Genomic DNA, 27,964 nt, shown 5'->3' with positions numbered 1-27,964 from the left:
CTGAGGAGAACAGGAGCAGTGTTGGAGCGGGGAGGTTTTGCATCATCTGGCTTCAGGCATTGGAAGTGTTTTGATTAGGAGCTTGATCTCCCTGTAGTGAATGCAGAGACAGGCTCCTCAGAGGAACGACTCAGAGTACCTAGACTAGAAGCCTACCTCTTTCAAAATTTTTTCTCTGAGTTTTGGAATTACAGCACCTGTAACATCTCTCCTAAAGATATCAAGACCTGAAAGACTCTTGTTAGTGAAACTACTGAAAGAAATGGGGCCTAACACTTTGAGGAGGGGAAGAGAGAAATAATGGAAACTAATAAAGCGTGAAAACTTGCAAATAGCAAAGAAAAGGTAGCTTGGGAACTTCTGTTTTCCCTATGCTACAACGTGCTGCCTTCCAAACTCACCAAACTATATCACAAAAGCAGAAGGTGGCCAGCTCTGCTCCTCAGCTGCCTCTGTGGATATTTGCCTCTGCTAAGCATCACTGTCTGCCTTTTCCTCCCCACGTCTGTCCCTCGAACCTATCTTTCAATCTTAATTCAGTTCCAGGGTTTTGGTAATGTTTAACTATCTTGTTAAAGATCTTAATTTAATCCATATATTGTGTTTGAGTGGTAGTAAAATCTGGCTAATAAGAAAGAAGTTAAACTATGAACTAATTTTTCTGTGGTGGGAAGGGCTTGAGGCTTGTGTCCCATCACACGTTTTACTGGACTGGGTCATTGGGACTCCAGCTCTGTTCCAAGCTTTTCCTAGCACAGGGTGCTGTCAGCTGCCCGCATGGGATGCTAGGAAGCCTCCTGCATCTCAAGGACTGAAACCATTTTTGCTCCAGCCTTAGCAAACATTATTTAATAGTATGTGAAATAGGTGGTGTGTTTTCTCGTCCTCACATAGGACAAGAAAATATCAGGTAAGGAATTTCATCTCTCAATATCCAAAGTCAAGTTCTGATTTTGTTTACCCTGCTAAAAACTAAGTAGCTGCTGTCCATGTATCGCTGTACCAAATAGTCTACCTTGAAGAGATAGGAACATAGGCCCTGTGGAGAGATTGCAAAATCCTTATGCTTGGACAAGGATTAAACCCCTGCCTCTGCTCCCCCTGCAACAGAGCTGAGCTTATCTGTAATTTTTATCTTTATAGTGTCAGGCTCTTTTGGGTTCTGTTTGGGACTGGGGGAATGAATGGGAAAAAGCTGAAACCTGTGAGAGGGCCTGAACCCAAGGGGTTGCCTGGTTTAGGGTGAAGGCTCACCAGATGGAGGTTATTAAGCAATCAAATGGGAGAGTGTTTATCAGAAGTAACCAGACTTCTGAACTGCTTGAAGTTACCCTGTCAGGAGTTGAAGGTCACAGGTCAGATCCTTCGTCAGGTTTCCCTGCAACAAGCTTTCAAAGGCGAGAGCCAGCACTTTGCAAACTGCCAACGTAAACATCTCCTTTCATATAATGCTGGCAAATGTCTGCATATGCAGATATATGCATATGTCTCTAATTACCAAAACTCCTTCCAGAGTCAGAGTAAAAAGAATGCCACAAAACCATATCTTTAAACACCCTGATAGAAACCCATAGATCTCAACACACCTGAACATTGGAGAGTTTGAAAACCTTACCCCAATTTGGATTTTGTCTATAACACACACCTCTACTATAGCCACAAGTTCAGTATGCTCATGCCTTTTAGTAGTTCTGCAAGAAAATATCCAGAGACAGATTTGTGTAATTAAAATCCTGATTACTGAGGGGATCAGCATGTGATGAGGCAAGAAATGGTGGCTAATATCTGATGTTATCTTGCAAAAAAGAAAGCCCTAAAGCTTGAATTTGTTTAATGCTCATTTAGTTTCCCATATACGAATGATACTGATCATCTTTTGACAAGCACCACCGATGATAATGGGTGAGAGCCGGAGTGTTACTTGTTTGGGTTTGTATTGCTGAGCATGACAAGAGCATGAGCAGAGAAAGGCATTTGCTTCAAATCTTTCAAGGAGTATTTTCAGAGTCAAGATTCTCGAGCTTCATCTTCCCACTTCTGTAGGACTAGGTGCTTACAGCAGCTGACTAACTGTGACCCAGCATCACCACCTGCTAGCAGACATCTTCTCTAGTACTCCTGAAGGACACCTCTGTAGCCGGCACTGGCTTTGGTACACATCTACAAAAAAGGTTATATGATGTGTTTGATTTCTGGAACCCAGGGACCAGATTTAATGACCTAAAAATCCCTCTGAGAACTAGAGATGCTTGCATATTGTCAGACTTTCTTATGAATTGGAAACTTGGTAAAGAAAAAGACCAAAATTACTTTATTCCCTCTGAAATTTCAGTGCTTCTGAAAATCACATCCATGGAGAGCTCTAGTTAGACACTGACAAAGAATCCTTGCCTTTAATTAAATTGTAAGTATTTCTTGGTAGTGATTACAGTTATTATTTTAATTATTTCCACTAAGTACAATACCACTGGATCACACTGGAGCTTTTCAAAAATGCATCTCTCTCTACCTAGAAGGACAAATAGTATGCTCTGATCAGTGAACTCATGTGATTTGGAGATACTGTAGTTAACAGATTAGTGTTTCTATGATTTTAAAGATTTAGCTGTCACCTTTCATTTACTTTTAAACCTCAGTTTTCTTCTTTTTATCCTGAGGGCATTACGGAAGGAGTTTCTTGTTAAATTTATCTTGGAGTTATCCAAACTGAGAAAAGAAAATTAAAGAATACCCACAGTTCACATGAGAGGTGTGGAAAACATGGAGATTATTCTTTATTGGAGAAAACAAGGGCAAGAAAAGAATGAAGATAAACAGTTCTACCATGTAGGTCAAGAGGGAATCCCAACTTGCAGAGAGTATTGTATAGACTGAAGATAGCATCCCATTGCCTGTGGGGTCAGTATAACTTGCCAGAGCTCCCTGTCGAGCATTCCCCTGGTCCTGCTTATCTACTCCCTGTTGCCCCAACCTTAGAACTGTGCAACTTCCCCCCACCCCCCCCACCCCATCACACGAGCAAGGGGACCTGCTCCTGCTCTTTGATCAAAATGACAGCATCACTCACATGAGGAGCACATGTGGTGCCATAGGATGGAGCATGTGCATCTGTATCAGCTTGCCTGGTCTGGGTTACATGACAGTCCTTCCTGTCTCTGGCTAGGCAATGATTGAGGTGGGACCCAGTGAATACCTCTAATTTTGAGTAGTACACATCTGGCCACATGATGAGGGAGGTGTCCTGCTGTAGACTGCAGAAATGTGACTATCAGAGGCAGTATGTATCAACAAATTGTCCACCTTGAATGTAGGCTAGCCACTAAATTCAGTGTTCATGCTAATAGAACATTAACATGTTAATCTATTCCATCCCCAGAGAGAAAAAAAATCATATTGTAAATTTGTAAATGCAAGATTAAAAAAAAATCTTTTTCTTTGACATAATTGTGCAAGAAACAGACTGCAAACAGCATCATTACCTATTCTGTTTAGGTTTTCATAGATGGGACTGTTCCTAATTCACTGAACTCCATATATCTGTCTAGTTCATGAGAACACAAGTGAAAAGTCCTTGTCCCAGCATGACAGCCACGAATACAAGCATCGCACAAGTCCCAGGTGAGAACACTGTCCTCCAGGCAAACAATGCCTAAAAATGCCGGGTCCAAAACCATCCCCCACCTGCTTGAAAATGCCTCACCAGGGGCTGAAGGGCTAGTTCAGACAGAAGGTAGAGGTTACTTGCATTGGCTAGGGCTCACTGAATTAAGCACAGTAACCAGACAACTTCTGCTCAAAACCACTACCAAATAAAAAGGGAAACAAGAAGATTTTAACATCTATTTAACAATTCCAGAAATACAAGGAACTTGAGCTGTCTAAAGCTCGTTACAGGTAATGCAAATGCTACAAGGTGTCATGAAACATAGCAGATGGAGCAAAACTTCCCAGATAGGGAAGGGGGGGCTGCTGCTTCAGCTAAAAGACTTAGTTCTTGTGGAAGTATCCCATTTCAGTTTGTTATTAGCTGCTGCAGTGTCCTATGAAGTACTGATCCAGTGGGTATGATGCTGTCTCTGAGGGCTGATCCCCAGTATTAATTCCTGTAATGTTTTCTCAGTGTCTGAAATTACTAAGTAATTTTTAAGTGCTCTGTTGGGTGACAATTGCTTTAATCACTCTTCTTCTTTGTTTCAAATGTAGTGTATCTGCTTTTTCCTCCTGATATTTTCCCACTTCCCAAGTGCTCTTTTAAAGTGTTTCTCAGAGGTTCTCTAATTGTCTACATGTCATGATTCCTCAAACCCATTAAAATAAATATCATCCCAACTTGTAGCATTGCCATATGTAGCCTTGCCTGTAAAATAAACAAACAGAAATCAAATCCTACTTCCCACTTATTCAAAGTTTCTGCTTCTTGGTAGACAATTTCAAAAAGGAATCTATAATGTTAATAATTTTAGTTATTCATATCAAGTTTCTCTCAAAATTTGTGCTTCACCTCTTTCAAGTACTTGCAGAAACCTTTCATTCTTCTAACTTTCCTCCAGCTCAGATCAACTTGTTTTTCCTTTTCTCCGTTTGATTTTTTTATAGCCTTTTATTTGTTTTCCTTGCAAACCTTAACTGGCTCTGCCTTCTCATTTAGTTTCTTCCTCCTCCTCCATTTCCAGTACAGATTATGCTTTGTCCTTGGAGCTTTGAGTGGTCCCATGTGAACACTCATCAGTTGCTACTGCTGCTTTGCTGACATCAGTGTTGCAGTGTGCAGAACAGGAGAGTCAGCAATGCTTGGACCTTGATTATGAGAAGACCCTCCCCCTGCTACTTAAAACTTCCCTTGCAAACACTGGAGGGGAGGGGAAACACATCGTGGAGCTGATATATTAATACAAATACAACAGCACCAATTGCCTGCAGGAGTAAAAAACCCTGAACACCTAACTTGAGAACAAAATTAATTTTAAAATGTAGGTCATATGCTAATACAGCTTCCAATGTAACCTGTGTAGCACCACCGAGCACAACATAGGAGTGGATTGTACATTCTTGTTTTTCTTGCTTGCTCTTTTTGCCACATTCTGTGTACACAACTAAATTGGCTGTCAGACTCAATGGCCACATTAAAGAGAGGATTCCTTCATCTACTGATCAATAACAAAATGTTTTGCATTATTCTTATGGTAGGGACTGTTGATACTCCTCCTTCATTGCTGATGAGCCAAGGAGAGAAAAGGAAGGATTTCTCCCATGATCGTGTTGCCCAGTGGGCAGGCTGTGTTACGGGGGATGTGTGCTGTCGTATCTGTCTTGTGCTCTACAGCAGTTGTGCCCAGTTGTTCTGGCCAGGGAGACCGGAGAGCTCGGACCTACCAGCAGAAGCAGGTTGTGCTTTGTGGCTGCCCTCTACATGGAGTGAGCAGACTTAATGCGTGTGCACAGTATGATTTGATTCACATGCATAGAGTAGACCCAGTGCTTTCTGGTAAAGTTGGACATCCCTTCTCCTGCATGCCCCTCATGGTTTGTCCATATATGAAGTCTCTGACTGTTCTCTGACTGTTGGATGACTGTTCAGCTCCGATGGGATGGTTTTTCTACTGCTGTTGAGGTTGTATCTTTACCACATGGTTCAGACCTTTGCAAAGTTCAGGACATTTAAATAGAGGCTGTGACAGATTTAGAGCTGCACAGTAAGAACTTATGAATACCATATGCTGACTTGGGTTATTGGGCTGTTTACTGCATAATGATATTGTTTAATTTAATACAGGGGGATGGAGAGAAATAGGTGAGAAAAAGATGCAAGATAAGCTACTTGTCAAAAAGTTTGAGTAATAAGGGGCAATGGCAAAACAAGAAAGAGGCAGAGCTTGTCAAGAACAAACAAGCAAGCAAATGCAGAAGTGGCATTTGAAAAAAAAGAAAGTGTCTTAAGATGGGGGGATGGTTGGCTGTTTGAAGCCCTAGAGCACCTATCTGGTAAAAGGCTGAATATGGATGTCTGAGGAAACTAAACCTACATACGTTAGCATCTGGAGGAAGAAAGCATGTAGGCATATAGCAAACATACCAGCTCTCACCTGCAGAGCCAGGTCAAGTGTGTACTATGGGTTAAAATGGGAATTCAGTGATCCCAATTAACATTGTGGGAGTTTATTTTTGTCTCTTTTGGTTGCTTAAAAAAAAATTATAAAAGGATTTGTGTTTCTTCTAAGACCATTTTAAAACATTGTCTTTCAGTTTTTGTACCAAAAGGCTTAAGAAATTACAAGTCAAGCAAGACATTATTTCAGGCCAGTATATTTCTTTTTTCCTGCCTCAGCTTTTCACTTCAGTAAGAAAATTAAGGAGATTCATGCAGAGCAAGGTCTCTTTTGGATCTTCCAGCAAACCGTAAGAAAACCAGTCCGTACGGCTGTTTATAGCTGGTTCAGTACTTTAAAACCTCCCTCCTCAAAAAGCTACTGATAAAAAACCTCACAGATTTTGTTTTAAGAAGACTGTCTGAATGATCACTGACTAGTTGCAGTCTGACTTTGATGGAAGAACAGGGAACTGGACCTGGAAATGAGAGCAAAGACTCTATCAAGTACTTCCACCCAGTACAGCAAGTGCATCAGAATAATGCATGTTCCCTGTGCTGGCAGCATTGGGCTGCAAGCTACTTGGCTACCTGATATCCCAGGAGCTGTGGTGATGTGGCTCCTGCTGTGCACTTAAGAGCTGGATTTCTTGGCAGACCTGTACAACCCACCTTGATCTCCATGTGTTTGGGTCTGGAGTGGTTTGGTATTACCACTAGCATGTTACAGCTGGCAAAGCAGGCACAGCTGAGCCAGTGTAGGCATTGCTGAAAGCAGCAGACTTAAGAAATACTGCCCTGAGAAGATATAAGCAGGCCCCTTGGAGCAAGAGCAGAAAATAGGTGGAGGTGTAGCTTCCCACAGTTATAACATAGGTTGCCATTAGAGGAAGGGCTCATTAAATTGCGTGATTCAAGTGCCAAGGACAGACAGCCATTTTGTTGGGCTGCTTCTAGTAAAGATGAGCTTGTTGCTCCTGGCATGAAGCATGTGAGGAGAACATAAGAATTCCAGTATTTCCTTTTTACTACTGTAAAAAGCAATTGCTGCACGCACTTATTTGTGAAAGCTGGCTGGCTGGATAAGGTGGTAGCATGAGGTGTTGAGAAATGGCTTAGATGTTGTGCACCCGCCCGGTCATCCTACTGAACAAGCAGCTGCCCATTTAAATGTCAACTTCATTATAGTGGCGCCAGTTTGTCCCATGTTCGTAAGAGTTGTGCCAGCCTTTTTACAATAAACCTTCATTATCTAAATTTTATATCTGTCCATAAAATGTTGCTCTAGGCAGGTATGTGATATATAAGATAGGAGGGAGGAAAAATGTAAATACTCATTACAAGTTAAGTTATAAGTGGGCATCATGATTTTGAAGAAAATATTGTAGCTTGAGCCTATCTTGTAGACTTGCAATAAAGGTATGCCTACTGTGGAGAAGAGCTGGGACCCTTGTTCTCCTGACTGAATGGAAAGCTGAGAGTCTGTTACCTTGCTGATGACTGCCTAGGGGGGTTGTGTGATGCTCGCATTCACTGTTCTGGACAGGATGGCAGCTGGCTGTAGCACTGCATACTTGGGTCTGCTAGCCCTCAGTTGAACTGGTGGTTACCACATCTGCTGTGATACAGCCCACTGACCAAGTAATTTCATGTCTCCACTAAACTTCCATACCCTCAACTCTTGCATGAAATGACACGACGTATTTGCCATCCCCTTTAGCTTATTTTGTCTTTCCCCTCTGCTTTTAGCTTTTGGTTTTGTTTTGGGGGTTGGTTTTCTTTTTTCAAAGTAGGCAAAACAACCTCTTTTTTTTTTTTTATGGTGTATCCCAGCATCACAAGAACCCACAAATGAAAAATTCAGCAAACCAGTGTTACTGATTCTCACACACCTATACATTTTTCTGTAGCTCTATGCTCTCTTTCTTAGAGGCACAGCTTTCAATGCCCTCTCAACAGAGAAAAATCATTCAGAACAAGAAGGTCTTTCCTTGGTTGGCTTTTCTAATCTGCTTGACTTTCCTGCCTCTATCTCAGCTGTCCAGATGCTTCTGTAGTTCACTCAACCCAGCTTTGACTGGCTCACATCAGTTAAAGGGCCTGCTCATTTACAGCACTCTGGTGACATGGGGAAGTGCTATTCCCCCCATTTATTTGACTAAATATAGCCCAAATGAGATTTAATGACTTGCCCAAAGGAGAGCAGTATGGACAGCAAATGACTGAGTCCAATATGTCATAAGGAAAGGGCAACTTTCCTTCTTTTCTGGGTAACTCTTTGTTTTAAAGAAAAATTTGGGCAAGATGCTTTTAAAAAGCAGTAAATAAGATGTTATCTGAGACTAGCATGCCATACCTTAGTTTATAATCCCACAAGCTGTGTTTTCAGACTTTTACTTGGAGTTTAAATGTGTGTTGTCAGTTTTGCTCATCCATTTTTTGCATCTGCAGGTGTTCACTTTTGTTATGTTTGTGCAAATTGGGTATTTAAATGTCAACCTCCCTGATATGATCATGTCTTTGGTTCATCTTCCCTGTGTTGAGGTAACTGCAGGGACCTCTGATTATTAAGTAATGGGAATTAACAAGGCAAATGTAAACATTTGTTCAAAGGGATTGTACTTGGAAACTTTAATTAGAGGGCATGAAACCATTAAAGAGTAAAAGCCTGCTGGCCTGGGGCTGGCAGGGAACACTGGCCTTCATCGTTACAAGCCCAGCCAGTTTCTCTGCTCTCTGCAGTTTTATTTGTTTTTACAGAGACACAGTTGGAATAGTCCATTTTTTTCACAGTTAAGGCTCAGACACTCGTTCCCCCCCCCCTTCCAATTGAAATACTTTATACGTCTGCTTTCGCCAGTGTCTTAGAAAAATATCCATGTGCTTCTTTCTGACACCTAGGCTGGCTGGTGTTGACCTTTGTGGAAATGCTGATTTTGAAAAAAAATCTTGTATTTCTTTGTTAAAATTTGTGCAAGTAAATAAAGCATAATCTGCAAAAGCCATAGAAGTTTTTAATTGCATAGGAACAGCACTGAACCTCAGTGGCTGGTGACTTCTCTATTTTAAACCATATTCTGCTTAACACTCCTCAGCATGTATCTTGCGGGTCTTTTTATTGCTTTCAAAGAGCATGGCCAAAGAGAGAATGAAAAAAGAAAAAGCCATATTTTTGCATTTCTGTAGGTTTAAAAAAACCAAAACAAAAACAAACCAACCTAAAAAATATCCCCTAATGAAAGGAAGGGAAACTGTTTGCTGTTGGTATAATACAAATCCTAGGGTTACTGTTGTGGTTGTGAAAAGGATGTATATTGGGCTTGGCTGGGATAGAGTTAATATTCTTCATAGAAGCATGCATGGTTCTATGTTTTGGGTCTGTGACCAAAAGAGTCTTGATAACAAATCAGTGTTTTAGTCACTGCTGAGCAGTGCTTACACAGTGTCAAGGCATTTTATGCTTCTCACTCCACCCCACCAGCGAGGAGGCTGGGGGGGCACAAGAAGTTGGGAGGGGACACAGCTGGGACGGCTGATCCCAACTGGCCAAAGGGATATCCCAGACCATATGATGTCATGCCCAGCAATAAATGCTGGGGGAATGAAGGAGGAAGTGGGGGCATTTGGATTTATGGTGTTCATCTTCCCAAATAACTGTTATACGTGATGGAGCCCCGCTTTCTTGGAGATGGCTGAACACCTGCCTGCCAATGGGAAGTAGTGAGTGAATTCCTTGTTTTGCTTTGCTTGAGTGTGCAGCTTTTGCTTTACCTATTAAACTGTCTTTATCTCAACCCATGGTTTTCATGCTTACCCTTCTGATCCTTTCCCCCATCCCACTTGGAGGGTGTGGGGGTGAGCGAGTGGCTGTGTGGGGCTCAGCTGCCTACCAGGGCTAACCCACAACAGGGCAGAAGCACGTCAAGGGGAGAGTAGGTGTTGGGTCCTTCGCAGCCTGACTGACATGAATCGTCAGTAGAGGGCACATGGTCTGAGACTATGAAGTCAAATTTCACACCTCACTTCGCATTTTGCAAGGCTGCTTCTTTAGGATAGCTGGAGAACATGCAGAAGGTGAGGTAAGAGCATGGCAAAAGGAAGAAAGTTGTGGATAAGAGAGTACAGCTGAGTACAGTTTGTAGAGGAATTGTCTCCGGAGCCAAAGGAGCATCTTTCTGAGTTGTTAGGGTGTTCAAAGAGGTCAGCATGAATGTCCTTGCAGTGCTACCCTTGCCAAATAAAGGCAACAAATCCAAGGCACTGCAAATGGGTGTCCTTCCCTCCTGTAATGTCAGTAATCCACAGGGCTTTTGGATGGTAGCCTCGTTCTTTGAGAGCTGAGTGCTAATGTGCATGATCAGCTGGTGAGCTCTTGGTCATCTTATCAATTCTTTACACCTTGTGTTTTCTTCTGCTGCCTTGTTCCAAGAATTACATGCAGCATCTCCAAAGGCTATGCTGATGCTCTGGTTATTTTATTTATTTAAGTAAAACACAGTCAGAGCTCCTGAGGGTCAGAAATCGCTCCTATTGAAGATTCCTATGGGATTAAGATTGGACCCTTCGTTAGGGCCTGACCAATGAAGCTATTAGCCTCCACCAAGAAATTTAATGTCTGTTACACAGTTGCAGTTCTAAGTGCTGGTGCTGGATAAGGAGAACTGCCTGGATAGTGTTATGTTACTAACTATGCTAAGTGAATGCAGTCCCAGGGTGACTGTTTCTAAAATGCATAGCAGAATGAATTACAGCACATGATTGAAAGGAATGAATTGGGTAAATCTGCTTTGATGGCAAAATGGCTTCAAATGCATGCCTTTTTCGTACTCCAAAAGGCTTCACCGCATCTGGTGTGTAGACTATGATCTGCACTCGTACCCTGCAGGGTCATTCGTCCACCTTGTTGCTTGCTGTGTGTACTCCCTGCAAAGTTTCCTTTCAGGTGCCCTTGCAGTGTTGTGCATTAGACATTCATGAGGAAAATCCAGCAAGTGCTGCTTGAGATTTTCAAATGACAGGCAGTTAGCTATTAGCATTAATCCTCTTTCTGTATTCTCCAAAGAGCTCTTTGACAAGGGTGTGTGCAGGACAGGAAGCGCTTGACAGGATTCATCTCCCACTCAAATCCCTCCATTACAAATGAAGCAAACAGAGACCCTCCATCATCATCCCCAGCACTGGTGCAGACAGCCTGCCCTGGGAGGCAATCTCTCCACTGGGGTATGTGGTGGGGGACGGTCTCCAGCATCCGCCCAAAAGGCCACCCAGGAGTTGTGTAGGTTTGGAGAGCAACAGACGCTGAAAGTTATGGTCAAGGCACAAGCCTGCAGCCCAGGGCCCCTGGAACAGCCCTGAGATGAGCACTGCCTGGGGTCGCATGGGCTTTGTGATCCCCAGCACCCCCGTCCCTCTTCTTCCCTTGCCTGTGTGTGATGGATGGGCAGCAGTGAGGTAGCTCTCCTGTCCCTGCTAAAAGAAGGATGATCCCCACTCAGTCAGCTGGGCACCTTACAGTCCCACAAGCCCTACCCAGAGCTGTCAGCAGCCTGAGGAAAAGGGGACGGGGATTAGGGGGGAAGGGGCTTCTCTGCTTGAGGGGCTCTGTACCTTTGACTCGGGGGCAGTATGCGTCGGTGTTATTTCTAGAGGACTAAAAAGAGGTTATCCTGCTGATGCTGTGTGAGTAGGACTGGCAGTGGGGTCATGCCTAGGAAATAAGGGAGGTAAAGCTTTTCTGTCCGGAAGGCAGGCAGCCAACTGGCATGTCCATGTCCGACCATCAACGTGTCTTTCTTCCAAGGCTGTCTGCGACTCGCATGCTGCACCTCACGGCTGTAGGAAGGATCACTTATTGCTTAAATACAGCACCTCAAAACTGACATGCTGAGTGAGAATTTGCCCTGTTCTGGTTTCTGTACATAATGAACTTCACAATGCTTCTTAAAAATAAATTATAAGTTATGCATCTTCTTTAAAATATATGTTGCTTATAATCCGTACCTTTAATAGACATAAAAGGCAATAAGTTGGCCTAGAGGGTTGGCTGTGGTGAAAATAACCTTTCTGTGTTGCATATGTATAACTCGGTGTACTGTGGGCATGAGAATTTGAAGGAATCTGATCATAGTTCAGCTGATGTCAGTGAAGTTACAGATTATAACAAAATCAGGACTTGCCTCACTATGGCCTTCTTTGAATCCACTCTTCCTTGATCCATGGTTGTAGCTGATTTACAGTTAGTCAGTGACTCCATAATTCCAGACTTTTCTGCCAAAACTCATCAGCCTTCCCCATGAAGATCTAAGCTTTTCTTCGGGAAGGAAATAATTTAGTTAATTTGCTGAATAAGTATGTGGTAGAGTTTTGTGGGTAAGCCTAAGGGAGAAGATTAAAATCACAAAACACATTTGAACATCAGCTGGCTGTATGAAATACAAGACAATGAAAGTCAAGACAATGACAACAGCAATTTAATAGTTTATTTAAAAATCTGTAGCATTTTGCTACAAAACTGTGTAGCAATCTAGGCTTTGAAATGCTTGTGTGTATGATGGGGTACTATAGCTTGTCTTATATCAAGACTTGGAACGAAACCTAAGTGGCAACTGGAAGAGCATTACTTTGTAGAAAGTCTGAGGATACTCTTCCCTTGTTTGCTATCCAATGATCAGTCTAGTTATTGCTGCATGTGAACTCTTAATCTTATAAATACATTACCTCAAGGAAATCTGCACTCAACATTTACATTAAAGGATCGCTCTTAAACAAATTCTGGCAATAACCACATGATAAATCCTGGCTTTCCAAAAAGTTGATTATTGTCTCCGTCCGACCGCCCTGCTGGCATTGTATCCATCTCATGACACTTAAAACTGTTGACCATAGCTTGATGTTTCAGACGTGAAAATTTGTCTGTGAAAGTTTCACCAGACCGTGTAGCTGATTCGAGCAGCTAGCAGTTTTCACCATCCCTTGCAGGAAATCCCAATCTGAGAAACAAAGTGGGAAGAGACAATAGGGCTCAGGGTCTCCACAGGGAAGGAGTGTTACAGGACCACCCTATTCCCTACACTACACAGTTTTTAAAAAAAACTAAGCCAAAAACCTCTTCTGGATAGAAATGGCTAGTTAGATTACTGTTACTTTATGTAAATCCAACAAGTGGTTCTGCCCATGAAGTGACTAGCAGCATAAGAACAAGGCTGAAGTTGAAAGAAGGGACAGGCAGGTCCCAGGAGCCTGAAGAGACATCATGTTTAGCATTTCCCTGCCTTTTGGGTTTACTTCACCAATAGCTATGCGGGCTCGTCACTGCAGATGGACACCATCAATTCAGTTTTATCTTGTTTGTATTCACAGACCCTCCTGTGAAATATCCCAATTTTAGCCTCAAGGATGCTACAAAAACCAAAAGCAATTTGTTCTGGTGGTCTAGGAAAAGTAACCCTTCTAAAGGAGATAAATGAACTTCCCCTGCTTATAAAATTAAAAAGATAAAGAAAATGGGGCTTTGAAAGACTTCAAGGACAGTCTTTTTATTTGGCCTGACTGTGGACAGGTGACTCTGTACCAAACTGGAGGCATTCTTGAGGTTATCCTGGTAGCATAAGATTTGGATTAGTAGTGTTTAGGCCTGTTAAAACACGAATTGAGGTTGGGACCAAGACTTTTCTTGAAATTGCTAGTAATAACAATGCCTCCATATCTGTGGAGTCTGTTTAAAGGAGTATGATGAAAGGGAGGAAAAAGACAAACACTGATTTGCTGCCCTTCTTACTACTTTCAGATATCTCAAGTTCAGCATGAAGAAATCACAAACAGACAAAATAAAAAACAACTAAAAGACCTGGTTCTAGAGTGTTTCATTTAGGCATCTTGGAACTACTTTTCCTGTATGTGGTATTGCAATCTCTGTGTTCAAAGCAAGGCAAGCTCTTAAATCAGATTAGTTCATAGGTAATGTGGCCACCTCTTTGTTGCCTTCCTGAAAACTCAAGGCTCATGGCATCGCACTTTATAATGAAGAAAACCTTTTTTAAGCAAAGGAGGACTTTTACAGAATCCTGTAACTCCAGAAAAGTTAGATAAGAAACTTTAAACACAGGACTTGAGATAAAATAAGTTTGCAGTACTATGTATTATATTCTGCCTCATCTTTGACCACAGGGTAGGCACATTTCATCTGCCTGTAATGAGGAAGCTGAGAGAAGACACAGTTATGTTATTCCTCCCAGGATCACAGTATGAGGACAAACCCCAATATTGCTCACTTTGACCCCATTGCATTGGCCACTGAACTAAAGGGCTCTGCTGTGCTTAGCTTAATGATGCTTACAGTTAACTACTATGAATTTCTTTGGGGCTTTTTCTTGGTTCTTATGGTGCTTATTGCGGTTTAAACTATCAAGATTCAGAGTGCGTGAGTGGCATTTTGTAACTGAAAGGTGTTTTCCATTTCCATTTCCATTTTGTTCATAGCCCTTGAATTAAGTCACCATGGAAAAATGCCAAATAATACACCCTTTTTTTGGCAAATAAATGTAAAAAACTTGATGCCTCAAGCATATTACATGCTTTGCAGGAAATTCCCAGACTCTTACAACAAAGACAGCCAGGCACCATATCAGCTCTTCAGAGCAGATCAAAATTGCAGTTACTTGCAGGAGTTGTGGGGCTGAATGTCAGAGCTCATGTCTTTGAGCACCATTCACATGCGCCCTTTTCTATGTGCCTGGTGTCTGAGCTATATTCTATGGCCACTGTTTGTCTTTATTATATGAACTGGATATCCATGGCAACTTCAAAATGCTAACAAGAAAAATAACATGTGCATCTGTATTTGTCAGTTATCTCAAACTGGAGAGCCCAAGCATATAACATGTTACTGAGGTACTATTGCATATATAATTAGTAATAAGAGCACTTTTTATATTGGAATACTTGAATGTGTTTGGGGTCAATAGGTAACTTCCATCTCACAGCAAGGAATTTAGGAGTTGAGCACCCTGTTATACAAAGACTATTTGATTTGTATCTATACAACATGTGCTGATAAACCTGACTGCATTTTGATGAAAAGTGTTTTATGTGGGATCAGACTGTGTAAAGCAGAACTGCCCTAGACAAAGGGCTGAGCCTAGAAGACACGTTATTAATAAAGTTGCTTGTGCTGTAGCAGAAGGACGCAAATTACCCAATCTGTGTTCTCATTTCATTACATCAGCCTTCAATGCTTGTGTCCGGCATGCCAGTATAAAGTCATGGGAAACTGGGCTTACATCCTGGCATGGTGCAGCATACAGTGAGGACTGAACAATTTGCACATGTACAACCCCCCAAGGCAAAATAAGGGGAATTTGGCTTTGCTTGCCTCCATTCTCTTTCCCTCATTTGCCGCGTATTACTGTCTGAAGAGTGGGATTCTCCCCAGGGAGACACAAGGCCTTTGTGGTGTACCAGGACCGACCTCTCTTACCTAGGCTTCAAACCAAATTAAACTCTACATCTGAACAGCTCTGATTTTGGGGAGAAAAAATTCAGAGCCAGATCTGAACTTTGCAATTCAAGGCCCTAGAACAGCTTAAAACAATGGTTGTACTTGTACCATGACTCATACTTGGAGTGTGGGTTGCTGACTCTCTTACTGTGACTGAAGAGCAAAAAAGGGCTAGGGGCAGGACTCCTAGCCTCATCCTTACATTTCGTTCACAGATAGCAAAATCCTGATCAGAAGCTCAGTGAAGCTGATACAACAGGATCAGTGGGCTTTGGTTCATGCCACAGCTGCAGGCAACCATTGCATACTGACCTGGACCAGTGAGGCACATCCCTGAACGCCACCTTTGTTTCATGCTAGGGAAATTTTTTGGATAAAGCTGATCAAAGGGAAAAGTTACTGCACACACTCTACAAGTCTGTCTGAAAACTAACTTCTGTAATTTCTTTTATTGCTCTTATGTCCTCTGGAGTTCCTAGAGCAAGTTTTTCTTGCCTTATGGATAAAAGAGGTGCCTGGATGCCCCAGAATGTATTTTTTTCCCCAGACAAATGCTTAGCTCAACATGGAATGACCTCCTTTTTTTCTTCCTATTTACCTGTACCTTATTTCATGTGACCAGGCACTGCGGTATCACATGGTGATGCAGGAGTGTAAGTAATTTCCTTCCTTCTTCTTAGGATCTCAACACTTTTATTGTATACTTGGATTACATGTTCCTTGCTTCCGGCTGTTTTTTCCCTGCCACAGCTTTTTGAAGACATTGGTAAAATTTGGACATTTAGCACTTCTTGTAATGTGTAATTTTATCAGATAAATGTGGACATCCTATAAAGCCTAATGATATAAAGGAAGGCAACTGTGAAAGGGATGCCAAGTTCAGTGCATAAACATTAGTAGTTTTGGTGGCAGAGTTCATGATGACAACCCTCTGTGGGAGTCCTATGTCACTTAGACAAAAAACCTCCCCAGTCTGACAGTACAAAACTATCTTCAACTTCAACAGAGCCAGGATTTAAAGTTTTAGTTTCATAAAGAAGATGGGAACTGAGTTACTGATATATACCCATGCGATCAGGAACCTAAACTTATAGCTTGAAGACTTAATTGTGCAATGTAGCAAAAATGCTCAGGAAGGCTCTGAAAAACTTCCCTTTTCCTTCACCTTTTATTCTCACTTATTTGATAGCCTGTGGAGTACTGCCTTTCAGTTACCCATCTAGGAATGCCTAAAAGTTTGAGACTTCTTCTAGGACTTAAAGTCTGGAAAGCATTTTATGGCTCCAAAGTCAGATTTTGCTGTTACTCAATATTTGCGTGGAGCCATAGGTGATTTACATGGCCTCTGGCCCAAAGACATGGCAATCTAAATTGAACTTTCAAAGACAAGATGCTGAGGGAGATAACACCAAGCACGGAAATGAAGGAGGAATCTGCTGGACAGGTTTATGGGCTGTTTGGGAAGTACCATTATGCAGCATGTCAAAAACTTTTTGCATTTTTAAAAGTAGGGCAGTGATTAGCCTGTTATTATGTGGAACAGCGTTGTGGATTATGGAGCTATAGGAAATAGTCTTAAGGACGGGGTTGCATGAAGCCTGTGGGAGCAGATCCATAATAATCAGACTGTGTGCTGCAGAAATAACCATCCTATTTGACTAGAAATCCTGGGATTTTTTTTGCTGCACTGAAATGGAGCAGTGCACTGCTCAGGAGCAATTGAACCTAAGATGAACACGTGAAACACCCAACACACTTGGGTTTTCTCTTCTAGTTGCTTTTGAATTCAACCATGAGCTAAAAAAAAAAAAAAAGGATGCTGCCTCCTCCTGTTCCATAAGCATCAGCTCATACTCAAAATAAGTCTTTCTGTAGGTTGAAAAAAGAATGACCATTTTTATTGTTTACTATTATTTATTATGTTTCCTTTTCTACTTGGGTTTCCGAAAATCTTCTGACTTTTGAAAGACTTTTTTTTTTTTCTCCTGAACCCTTTGCTGCTTTGCTTCTTTTTACCATATTCCCTACATCAGCTCAGACATTCTGTAGCAATTACAGGCTTTTGTTCTCCCATGCTTCTGGACTGATGTCCTTGAGAGCTCCAAGACCTCTAAATAGTATTTCTTGAGGAAACTGCCAGTTTTCTGTTCCTCACTCAGTTAGAATACCCAAAATTATCTGCACTGTGCTGACACTCTTAGTTACCAGGCAAGATCAGTCTTTTAAACGCACACATAGAGTTCAGTTTTAAAGTTGTTTTATGACTATCTGGAATTCTTTTTATGTATGTGTTTCTATTTTATCAAGCATGTATCACGACTTGTAATCCCGCGTGCTTGCAAAGTATCAGTCTTCAGCCAGGGAAATAACTTGGATATAATTTAATTTTAAAAATTACTTTTTTAATCTGAAAAAGATGATGCATGTAGAAATAAACCAAAATAATTAGCATTAAAAGATGTCTCTCCAGCCTGACATCAACAATGTCCTGGCCAAGTTACACCTATAAGCAGATCCAAAGAGGTTTCCTAAAGCACTGAGCATTTTATTTCTCTAACAGATGACTGGGTTAACTCTTTCTCTGCTATCGACCATTATTTGTTCTGACATCTTATAGTATGTCTTTTAATCCAGAGTGCTTACACACAGCATGACCTATGATATTCCCAACAGTCTGACCTCCTAACAAGGGCATAATGCTCCACAAGTTAAATGGAAAGTCAGGATAGTCTATCTACCTTGTTCTCACATCTAGCCAAGGCTTCGATTTTAACAGGAAATTCTGCTGGAGGCGGAAATACCTTACCTAACGATTATGTAAAAATTCAAAATGTGAGAATGTTCCTACTTTATTCTGATGACAAAAGCAGTTTATTGCTGACTCGCAATGGGAGTTTTCCATTACCCCAAAGTAAGTATCAGCATAATACTCTGAAATAATTTTCTGGTTCAGGCAAGTTGGCTTTCCATTATTTACTGGATGATATCACTATTCTTATTCAGTCTTAAATCCAATTTGGGCTTCTGGGCTGAGGGTGCTAATTTTGGCTAATCTGACACATTCATTTTACTGTATTGCAAAATACACAAAAAGAAGTATGCCTCTGGCCACCCTGGTAGTGCTGGACTTCATCAGAGGTCCCGCAGAGCCAGGCTGTCTCTCCTGGGGCATGCAGCCCAGGGTAGGGGAAGAGAAAGGAGGGTGGAGGGAGGCAAAGGTGGCCTAAAAGTAACTTCACGCCCTCTGTTTTCCTACTGCTCCTATAGCTCTCGTAGCTCTTGTGGGAAACGTGATGCTTTGTGTCCCGGTGAGATGGCCCAGAGCAGTCTTGAAGAGTGTGCACGATGGGAGTTTGTTTCTGCCCCTCCAACCTCTGGTATGCTTTTGTGCTGGAGCTTCATGGGAGCTTGCACAAGACAACCTGTGGTTGTACTATGCAGTGCTCGCCCAAGGAAATCGGCAGTAACAAACACTGCGATTGTTTGCCTTACTTATAGGAAGAACTCAGTCATTTATAACTCGATTCGCAAAATTTAGAGCAGAGGGCTAAATCATGCCCTCTGATACAGGTTTTTGTGGAAACTGTGCTGTGTGGTAAGGGCATAGAGCCAGTTAGCCATGCTGCGTCTCTCCCTATGCTGGTAGGTGTGCAGATGATGGAGTGAGCATGTCTCGCTCTCATACCAAACCCTGAGTTTTTGGAGTGTGCAGTAAAATGGCCAGGGCCATCAAAATGTCATGGGTTACCTGGGTGCCTTTGTCTGTGAGGCCAGCGAGCTCTGCGGTGGGCTGCAAGCCAGAGCACTGGCACACCACGATTCCATCGCTGCCCCCTAACCTGGGTTTTCTTTTGATAGAAAACAGGAGGTGTTGGATGGACTGTGTGCACAAAAGGCTCATCAGCATCCAAGGGAAAATGTGAATCTGAAGCTGGGAATTGCTCTCAGAATCCCCAGTGTTGTTGGACCCACTGAGACCAGAGTTTGACCAACCTCATTATACTATCCTTGGCAGAGCCTTGTAGATGTAGGAAGAAACCACTCACTGAGCAGGGAGCATGAAATATGAGCACAGCTGGGGGTTTTTCTCTTCCTACTGCTTCTGCTCGGAGCCAAAGCAACATTGTCCTAACTCACAATTTATGGCTGTTCTTTATAGCAATAAAAAAAAATTGGAAAGAAGCTTTCTGGCACCATTTACTGAAGTTCTTTTTCCCTTAACACAGTCAAATGATTCATAATTAGAAATAGTAGTGTACTTTACTCACTCTGTTCTGGTTATACAGAAACTCATTAAGCACCATGCATCCAAGCGCACTGTTTTATGTAAACAAGACCTCTGAGAGAGATATAGATGTCTGATAAAGATGAAAAGGAAAACAGACTAATACCAGGCCACATTAATAATGGCCATGTCATGTTCTTAGAAAACAAAAGTCATCTGCTGTGCAATTATTGCACATTTCACAGCAGGATGGGGGCAAGGTAAAGAACAGAGATGTATACAGAAAGGCCAGCTATAGATTTTAGATCTGAATGATTTAGCTGCAGCTAGGTTTGAAACTTTGCATGATTTTTGTTCTGTGATGAAACGGGATGGTCTCTGTTGTGCTCCCAAGTACTTTAAGACTGGTATTTTATGAATATTCTTTACTGAGACCTTCAGGATGCAGTTGTATTTCACACTGAACTCATCTAACCTTCAGCAAATGAAGCTGACAGAATTTGTCTTGTTATGTCTAGGTAGGGTTTAGATTATTGATGCATTTAGCTGTGGTCTCTGCTGTTAATAATGCATTTCAACTAAATGGATAGTTCAAGTTTAAAATTCTTCCTCTGGCTGTGTCTCCTGCTGATGCTGTGTGGATGGTTTGAGCTCTCTGAAGTAGTTTAGCTTTTCCCACCAAGAGGCAGAGGTTTTGACCACCTCAGCCTTGCAGACCTGCCATGTTCTCTGTGGGTTTTTCAGGGGACAGCCCTCCTAAGCTGAAATAAAATTTTGCTCTGCTCCCTTCAGGTTTTTTTTAGCATGTTCTGTGATTCTTATTTTTGGAATTCAGAAGCCAGAAAAAATACATGAGAAAAACATGCAAGTAGAAATGGCTTGGGGAGGCTTTCAACCCAGTTTTATGGAATGGAGAAAATGAGGTTTTCCCTGTGTGATGAGTCCTTTGGTTTGCTTAAATATCAAAAAAGGAAGTCAAACCCCCTAGCTCCACAACCTGTGAAAGATCATCAAACTTGCATAACTTGAAGTAGCCAGGTCTAAAGACCATAACCATCTGTATACTATATAGTTATACATTTATAGTTTAATATATAAAAGTAGTTATATAATGTAAATCTATACATGTATATATACGTATGCATATACAGATGCACTTAGTAAAATAGTGCACTTTTTCCTAGTAAAAAGCAGGGTTTGGGGCTTGACCAGTCTGAGAAGATATAATATGTAACTTCCACAATATGACTTGCTACATTCCAAAATAAGCAGAATTTAACTTAAAATATGTCGTTAACAGCAGTTTGCATTATCCACATAAAGTGACGTAAAGATCAGACACTTCTACTGAGACTAGATAAACATGCCAGAAGTATGGTAGCTTGAATTTTAACTGAGATGATTTTAAAGGCACAGTTTACATAAATATTTGTACTAGTGTACTTACATGAACTGAGCCATCTTAACTTCTTCCATAGATAATCATATAGACTCGGTGAAGTAGAGGCTGTAGGCACTTATGCCATGCCTTTCACTGACAACAGTTCTCCTGTGTAACATAATAGGCCCGATTACCACCAGCACTGAAGCAAATGGTTCAGCCTCTTTGAATCTCTCTTTATGACCAAACTCTCCAAGATGTTTTCTGAATAAACTGTTAGTTTCTTCTCTGTTCCGTTTTCCACAGAGTTAGTGGCTGTGGCTGATGCTATGTGTTCATGATCAAGAGTTCCCAGAGCTCAGTCTTTACATATGTGATCACAGCTTATACTCTTCAAAATGATAATGAAACCTCATTAGAGCAATTGGGCTGTTAACATAAAGGCATGCTGAATATGACCATAACTGATAGATTTTTGCCAGTCCCTTTCAATGCCCTTCCAGTGTAAATGACCTGTTCTTCTAAGTTGCTTGGTGAAACAAGCTAGTTGAGCTTGTTTTCTTCAAATTGTTGTTAAGCTCTTTTTCTATCCGTTAAGTTTTTGACAGTCTCTGTAGAAATGACTACGGTGCTCTGTCTATTAAAATATTTTCTGCCGTAAGTACTTATCACTCTTTCTGCATCTCTGTGGTCAGAGGCTAATGGTTACAGCAGTGACAAAAGGTTCTCAATAAAACTGAAAAATCGTCTGCTTATCCCCTGGAGCCAGGAGGGTCCAAACTCCCAAAAGATTCAGTTTCAAGGAGCCCTCTGTTTTCAGTTTGGGTCTCAGAACAGGTATTTAAGAATTGCCCTGTAATCCAATTGTGGATGGGAATCATAGCAGAAGGCTTACCTGTAGCCCATGTATATTCTGCTATTGAAGATGCATAAGCAATAGATTTTCAGCCGCTATACAAATGTTCCAATAAAAAACCAGTAGCTCTCCACTGCTGCCTCTGAAGGACACTCAAGGAGAGAGTGAGCTATTGCTGGAGTGTTAACTTGAATGGGTTGAGCAGAGATAAGATAAAATTTGCTTAGCAGAAAAGTATTGTGCAAGTGCTAAATTATTAGTGGACAGTTCTGCTTTACACAAAACGAGTCCCTCAGTTTGTACTTCCTCAGCTTACATGTAAAACTATGTATTTTCTAGTTGCTGGCCTCCAAATCAGATGAGATGTCAAATGAGGCTCCTCCTGTCACTTCCAGGAAGTCTGACTCAATGGAGATATGTCCCAGGTGAGCACACTGAACAGGGTAAGCGACTTTCCTTTCCCAATGAGCCACATGCTAAATTTCTCAAGTGGCTGAGAGCCATCAGGCTTGTATCTTGGTGAGCCAAGGAAGGGGAAGCAGTGGGTTCAGTTCACCAGCAGGAGATGACTGCGGCCTCTCACTGCAAAAGCAGGAACGGAGGGCATAAAACAGCATGCCACAGAAACTCAGCAATACTGGCCTCTGCCCTCCCTGCTCACTCGCTTCCTTCTACAGCCGCAGTTTTGGACTGGCACGGGAGTTACACGATTGCTGAGCTTTGTTCCTGGCCATACGATTCATCCTCAGCCTGAGAGTGCACTTGAGCTGCTTGCAAACTGCGCATACTCAAAAGGCAGAGCTTGACAATCCTTGCACTAACCTACGTCTGTGCTTATGAGAGTCATAACGTAGGAGCCACCTCAATGGAGACAAATTAAGCCAAAACTCAGCGTGCTTGAAAATCCTCCTTAGTCCCTGGTGTATTCATTCTTCACTGCTCCAAAATGTAGCTGACACAGAGACAATTTTTTCACTGTTTTTATTTCTCTTCTGTCTTCCCGTATTTCTATCTTTATGCTGATTGATTATCAATGATATACAGCTTTTGGCCTAAGCTTGATAAGTCAGATCTTGAGGATTTGTTTTGTTTATTCAATATCCATGACCCAGATGTTTTGGGGAAAATCTACTGATAAATTAGACACAACAAAAGTATTAGAGATAATGGGTTGCTGTTATTTCAATGCAGTGCTATTATGGAGCATAATAGTAAAATCATCTGCTGAATTCTTGCAGACATAGTCAAGTGTGTTGCTGGAAAGGCTGTGAATTAAGTACCTAACTCCTGGTCAAAGTGAAGCTGAAAAACCAAAAAGTTGATTGGTGTTTTGTTTTTTTTTATTGTTTGCAAAGATTGAGGCAGCTTGAAGTAACCAAAGTGCCAATGTTTGCTAATGGAAGAATTGAAGTGGGCCATGTGCCTTTCGCAAGTATCTCCAGAGGATTTACTTCAATCACAAATCAAACATAACTAAAAGTAAGAAATGCTGCATGCCCATAAGATCCAACCACAGTGGAGTTAACAATGAATTGATTTTATGCTAAACTGTGTTACATCTTAAACCAGCAGCAGAATTCAAAACCACTTCTACAATGGGAAACATTAATGCAGCTGCCTGAATAGGATTTTCCCCCTCTGCGTGGTTGGAGTGCGGCGTATGTTTCAAAAGACAGGGCCTCTACTTTCTCCAAAAAAATTGTCATTTTGTTTGCAAGTTTGAAGGCCAGAAAAATCAATTAAGAAAGAAAGGCAAACAGGTCACGCAGCGGCAGCAGAATGGTCCTCCGTACATACTGGAAGGCACTTGGCGCAAACCGCATAGCAGCAGAAATGCACCGGTGCCAGTTTTTATGGTAGCCCTCATCCCCTGTCCCAGCCCCTCTCTGCTCCCCGTTCTGTTGAATTGTGTGCTGTGATACAACTGACTTTTCCATCCAGCGCGCTAAAATCCAAAGACCGTTGCCTGTTTGACAGGTGTGTTTCTGCTAATCTTACAGATTTTAAAATAAAAATGGGAAAGCAGAGGATAATTGGTCAATTTGTAGCCGGGAGGTGGTACTTGTTTGAGATACATGCAGATTATGCTTTTCTCTACCAGTGCAAAAATCCCAACAAATGATCTGAAAGAACAACCGGCACTGGGGTGAGGATGTGTGTGTGTGCGTGGTGTGCCTGGTAGGGTTTTCTACCCCCTCTTGCAAAGCGCAGGCCTTAATGAGTTCCAGGGGGAGAGTGGCTTGTCAATCACAATATACTTTTCAAGTAATAGTCATCTCTGCCCCATCACAGAACCACAAGGCATGAAATAATTAGAAAGCCCAGAGTAACTGCTCTGTTTTACAAGAGCAAAATCCTTGTGTGGATCATTTACATAAACTTGTCACTTCCCATTACGGTTCTAATGCAAGCTGGGTAATAATCATGGGACGAGGAGAGGGGAGGTCAAGGTATGATGCTCCTCCATGTTTGAAGCACAAGGTACACATGTGCCCAGCTTTCCATCCCCCACTGAATTAATGTAAAGTATCTTTTATTTTCCATTAAATAAGAACTATTCATGCTGCTATGGTAGCAGACCATGTGCAGCCTCCTCTTCTTAAGAGAGAAAAAAGGCTTTTGCGTCAAGCCATTGTTAGGGGAGAATTCACTTTGAGGAGCATTTCAAAGCTGATCCGATTGGGGAAGGAATAATGTTAAATATTTGGTATGAAATATTTATAAGATGCACACACGAACATCTGACAAAGTAGCCTGGAAAATACACAATTCTAGTCTTTGACAATTTTAGCTCTTTCTCTCTGAACGAGAGGGTGGAGAGAAGGTGTGCGCATAGTGAGAATTGTGTATGTGTATAAATGCATCTAAACACACGCACGCATACACACACGCAGAGGCAGACACACTTGTGGACAAACGCCTGAATGGGTTGATGGGATTTAAGGCAATCTGCATCTGAATACTGCTCTCCAAAGATGGTAGCAATAAGGGCTTGCTGAAGTCTGTTTTAATCGTTGTGAATGGGAAAGCTCTGCACTAACGCCTATCGCCAGGGGCATCCGTAGAGTAACGGAGGTGATCGCTGCTGCTATTGCTGCTGCTGTTTTCCAGCAACCATTTTGTTGGTGTTCTTCACAACTGTTGTAGGGCACCATTTGCATTTCTGCCACAAGAAAACAAGCCTCTGCTTTTTGCCTGGATTGACTTTCCCCACATGCATCCCTGCATGGCTGTTTCATTCTCCTTTTATTTTCAAAAATGAGTACAATTAAATATGAGCAAAGAGCAGATTTGCTTATAGGCAACCAGAATTGTATTTTTTTTAACCTTTCCATCTCTTTCGGATAAAACAAGGCAAAATCTTTTTTTTTTTTTCCAAGGGTCTGAGAGAGGTTTCAGAAAAATGGGTTATCACCTCATTCTGAGTCCTTATGACAAGAGATAAAGAGAGACTGTAATGGCTCACTCCTTCTGGCAGTCACAGTGAAATGCACGGGGATGGCATATATTAAATAACCAGGATAAAGGAAGCCATGTGACCTGCTTTCCTTGTAAGGGGATCTAATAGCTCTCTCTTAGAAACCTTATTTCCTTTTCCTTTGGTTTTTTTTTTTTTTTGCCATGTCTCTTCTTTGCCTGCCCTGCTTGTACCAGCTGTAGACTGTTACTCTCTGGTGTAAATGCCTGTCTGGTTTAGGCTGTAAACAGGTTGGAGCAAGAGCTTTCTGTCTGTCTGTAAAGATCCTTTTTACACATGCAGTGCTATACACATATTAATTAATAGCAATGGTCTTGATGAACTAAAAGGCCATATATTTCTCTTCCTATGGGCTGGGGATTCAGTCTCCCTTTAAAAATTGCTAGATCAAATGCCCCAGGCAGGCTCCATGCATTGTGCAACATGTTTTTATGTGAGCGGGCGGCTCAATAGCAAGGCAGCATCGTTTGCCCTCATCTGCCAGCTTTTGTCTTTGAGTGGAAGTGTGGGGCCTGGTGAGAGGTAGGATATGAACTGTGTCCAGACTCTGTTCCTTATCTCCGAGATCACCAAGAGGGAGAGCATTGTTGATGGATTTAAATCAGCTTTTTCTCCCCTTGTGCACAACAAAAGTCTAAATCCCTTTTCAGGCCAGATTGCTCCATTTCGCTGCATGGGCTAGGCAGATTGGAAACATGTTTGTCACTCAGCTTTTCTCCCAACCTAATCAGTAGACACTGGGGTGGTGGGATTTCGGTGCTCAGTGTATCACCCTTTAATCTATGGAGTTGGCCTTTAAAAGCTGCTGATGCTGTTGCTGCTATGTGTGAGCTGCTGCTGTCTTTCATTTCTGAAGACAGATATAAAAATAATGTTAACCACAAGCGTAAGCAGAGGGTTTAGCAGGGATTTGAATCTAAAATGTGATACTTAACACTGGCCAACTTGATTTGGTCCAGCAGAGCTGAACCCCTTATTCTGTTATAATAAAGTGTGTTGTATATGGAGAGGATTGCAGTGGGATTTACTGCCTCTGTGTTTTAGTTCTGCTGCTGAATGGGCCTAAATGGTGAATAACCATAGGCCACAGGGAGCTGTGGTTGGAAAAAAGTGGCTCAGCAGACCTGTCTGCAGGTTTCAAATGCCTGTCTGGTAACACCACAAGCTCACCGGTGTCTTTGCATTTGCTGAGGTCCATAGCATGCCAACTTTGTCTGTGCCTGATACAGCAGTCCTAAAGGGACAAGTCATCACAACAAGCAGGTGTGAAGAAGCAGGTTAGCTCTCGTGAGTTTGCAGAGGTCAGCAGGATGCTAAGAGGGAGAGTTACGCGATAGGTGTGATGAAGGATGTTAAAAGCTTTAAAAGAATGCAGGCTCTTCAGGGCAGAGGCTGCAGCTCTGTTTACACACAAACAAGTCTGTATTTGCATGCACACACACATGTACCCGTTGTGCTAAGCAGAGCCTGAACCAGATATTGACCGAGGTCTCTAGATAAATACAAGATAATTCCTTCCCGGAAAGATGTATTTCATTGACTAGGTATGCAATAACATTTCTAATTTTTTTCTGCCACCAAAATACCCTGTGGATAAACTCCCTCACAGCCTCTTGAACCACATCTGTAGTGTTCTGTGGTATTGAGAGGTACTGGCAACATGCGGAATTGCATCTACCAGCCCCACATAATGTCCCATATGGCCCATGAGAAGCTAGGGTATGGAAGGACCTTGGAACTGGGCACTTGGGAAGCAAGGGTGGTTCAAAAATTCAGCTCAAATGTTCACACTTAACACTTTACTGTGAGGAGGGGCTGGCTGGGTGAAATCAAACAGTTTTTCAGTAACCCATTGAGTTCATTGATACACGGGGAAGAACACTTGCTGGTGTTCCTGCCAGCCTGGCATCCCAGATTCCCACCAGCCTGCCCCTGGGGGTGTCAGGTCCCTGCCTGGAGCTCCGACCTTCCTGAAAGGACAGGAAACTTTTTGATTTTTCTCCTCTTTCCATCATTTAAAATACAAAAGAGTTTTGAATGAAAGTTCCATTTTCAGCAAGCTCAAGTTCTTTCTTTTTAGTGGTTGTAAACTATGGCCAATTGTTTTGTTTAAGTGCTGAGTAACTCCTTTTAGTTTTGGCTACCCAAGGACAGCAAGAAAAATACCAGTCTTCTTTCAGAAACCCTTCTTTGTTTTGGGGAAAGGACACAGATTTTTCAAGACTTTCCAGATTCTTTCTACTCCTAGAAGAGATGGAGGACTGTAAAATAGGCCATAAAAAGGCAAATTTTCCCATGTCCTGGTACTGATTGTCCCAGCCCTTATTCCTGCCTGGGCTAATAACTGAGAATGTTTTCAGCAACTTTCAGTATCTAAGTCCAAAACTTCTAATGAGATGGACTTTGTCAATACTATGGCAAGACCCTTTGGCCTGGTTATGAA

The 27,964-nt window shown here is 41.9% G+C and overlaps 1 protein-coding gene across 1 annotated transcript in view; it reads left to right on the top strand.

Annotated features, from left to right (window-relative positions):
- Window positions 1-27,964, top strand: part of RPL34 (ribosomal protein L34) — a 179,450-nt gene that overhangs the window by 33,852 nt on the left and 117,634 nt on the right. The gene's annotated exons all lie outside the window — the stretch shown is intronic.

This window comes from Haliaeetus albicilla, chromosome 1 (genome assembly GCF_947461875.1).
Source record: "Haliaeetus albicilla chromosome 1, bHalAlb1.1, whole genome shotgun sequence".
In the NCBI taxonomy this organism is placed as follows: domain Eukaryota; kingdom Metazoa; phylum Chordata; class Aves; order Accipitriformes; family Accipitridae; genus Haliaeetus; species Haliaeetus albicilla.
Note: the sequence above shows the minus strand (reverse complement) of the source record. Positions and strands in the feature narration are given on the sequence as shown.